The following is a 2,577-nucleotide window of genomic DNA, read 5'->3' as shown; positions in this document are numbered from 1 at the left end:
ATTTTCATGTTAGAGATAAGGAATCTAAGGCTTAGAAAGATTAAGGTACTTGCTCGAGGATAAAGTTATACATTAGCAGTCACCATAGCCAACACTGAACTGAATGCTCACTACAAAGCAGGCACTGAGAACTTGTTATATGCATGTATTAACTCATTTAATCCTCACAACAACCCTGTAAGACAGTACTAGGTTATCCCATTTTACAGATGAAAAAACTGAAGCCCAGATGTGTTAAGACCCTTATCGAAGCAAGTAGGTGGTACAGCTAGGATTTGAACTTCAGCTGAACAGAGCCTATGCCCTTAATTTCATAATATTTTGTATATGTGCTGAGGACACAGAAGAGGCTAGGAAATAATCTGCACTTGAGGATGAGGGGTTCAGGTTGGAGCAAGGCAGGATACTTTTGAGTGGGTATTAAAGGGTGAATAGGATTTTGCCAGGGAGAACTGAGGAGGAGATAAAGCCTGAGCACGGTGGCCGGGGTGGGGGTGGTGGTGGGGTGTGGGCAGGAAGAGAGTGTCCCATTGAGGGGAGGGCCTCTGATGTATTGTACTTGAGTTTTAGTCTCAGACGGCAAGGAAAAAGTAACCCACCTGTTTCTTTATCTGTTTTATGGAGAAGATAAAGGGACCTACCTTAAGGGTCTATTGGGAAGATTAAATGAGATTATACACTGAACACATTTTCACAGTGCCTGGTACATCATAAATCTCAACACACATCAGTTATAATTATTAATTATTACATAAGTAAGTGTAGTTGCCCTCATACATTTCTATATTAGGCACAGATCTTTATTTCAAATGATGGAAACCCAGATCAGACAAACGTTTTTGGTTTTGTTTTGGAAGACTCACTTGGCCATGGAAAGTACAGGGGTCCAGGGACTTCCCTGGTGGCACAGTGGTTAAGAATCCGCCTGCCATTGCAAGGGACATGTGTTCGATCCCTGGTCCAGGAAGATCCCACATCCCGTGGAGCAACTAAGCCCGCATGCCACAGCTACCAAGCCCTCATGCTGCAACTACTGAAGCCTGCGCGCCTAGAGCCTGTGCTCCGCAACAAGAGAAGCCACCGCAATGAGAAGCCCACGCACCGCAACGAAGAGTAGCCCCCGCTTTCCACAGCTAGAGAAAGCCCATGCGCAGCAAAGAAGACCCAACACAGCCAAAAGTAAATTACAACAAAAAAGAAACAGACTCCGCGATTCCAATGCAGGGGGGAGTGGGTTTAATCCCTGGTCAGGGAATAAGATCCTACATGCCGCACGGTGCAGCCAAAAGATTAAAAAAAAAAGTACAGGGGTCCAGCTTGCACTGGATTCAGGGACAGCCGACTCACAGGGCTCAGACACTGCCAAGTCTCTCATCTCTGCCTCTCTTTGCCTGAACGCTACTGTTTCAAACACATGTTGGGATCACGGTGGCCAGCAGCTATAGAATCTCCCATCTTTACCACCCAGGAGAAAGTTAGAGTTGTTCTTTCTAGCTCTGCATCTAAACAATCTTGTGGAGGCTCTGATATAACATGGCCAGGGAGTTGGGGGCCTGTAAGACTGGGGAGCCCCCATTTGAAACACATGGTTTATGTGGGGGACAGAGATAGGACCATTTCCCAGAAGAGTGAGATGTAGTTCTGAAACAGGAGGGAAGGGGGGCAGGGCACAACCTTTAAAAGAATGACATAGCCATAGAACGTGACAAAAACTGGTCAGAACCAACTAGGTCCAAGACAGTGGAAGATTTGACTTCCAGTGGACCTTGAGCCTCATTATACACTCATCGTTATACATTAGCATAAGCTAAGTGACATACCCGCCAGCGCCATGACAGTTCAGAGGCTGATCATCAAAGATCAAAAAGTGGGTGGTGGCCCAATTCCTGGAAATCCCCAGCCCTTCCCCTAAATAGTTGGAATAATCCTCCCACTCATTAGCCTGATAAATTACCCAGCCCATAAAAACTAACCACATATTTCAGGGTCTCTTGCCTTCTGAGATGGCCCACACTTGTCTGTGGAGTGTGTTTCTCCCATGGCCCCTCTCACTTTCCGAGACGTCCCCATGCCCTGGGGCTGCTGTTGCCTTTTGAGACAGACTTTATTCCATCTATGGAATGTACATCTCTCCAAATTAATCCACTTCTTACCTATCACGTTGTCTCTCACTAAATTCTTTCTGCAACAAGACATAAAGAGCCTGAATTTCATTAAGTCCTGAGACCAGGTGTGTGATCTCAATTAAAAGACAGTAGGTTCAGGGGACTTCCCTGGTGGTCCAGTGGTTAAGACTCCATGCTTCCAAAGCAGGGGGCCCAGATTCAATCCCTGGTCAGGGAACTAGATCCCGCATGCTGCAAGTAAAGATCCTGAATGCCACAACGGAGATCCCATGTGTCGCAACTAGGACCTGGCGCAGCCAAATAAATATTAAAAAAAAAAAAAGGAAAGTGGGTTCAAGTCCCATTCTGGGTTCTGGCTGGGCTCGAGTCCTGGCCCGTGGGTTCAAGCCCCAATATGAGTTGTACAGTTTCACTTGTACATCATGCTTTTTGTGTAGTAACAAAGTCAACG

At 46.2% G+C, this 2,577-nt stretch overlaps 1 non-coding gene across 1 annotated transcript; it reads left to right on the top strand.

Moving 5' to 3' along the window:
• The first annotated feature begins 2,270 nt into the window (after positions 1 to 2,270).
• TRNAW-CCA lies at positions 2,271 to 2,343 on the top strand. Its single transcript has one exon. It is a non-coding gene; the product is annotated as a tRNA-Trp (tRNA).
• The last annotated feature ends 234 nt before the right edge of the window (positions 2,344 to 2,577 follow it).

Source organism: Monodon monoceros, unplaced genomic scaffold (genome assembly GCF_005190385.1).
Source record: "Monodon monoceros isolate NGI ecotype Baffin Bay Population unplaced genomic scaffold, NGI_Narwhal_1 Super_Scaffold_18, whole genome shotgun sequence".
In the NCBI taxonomy this organism is placed as follows: domain Eukaryota; kingdom Metazoa; phylum Chordata; class Mammalia; order Artiodactyla; family Monodontidae; genus Monodon; species Monodon monoceros.
This window is presented reverse-complemented; position numbering and strand designations above follow the sequence as displayed.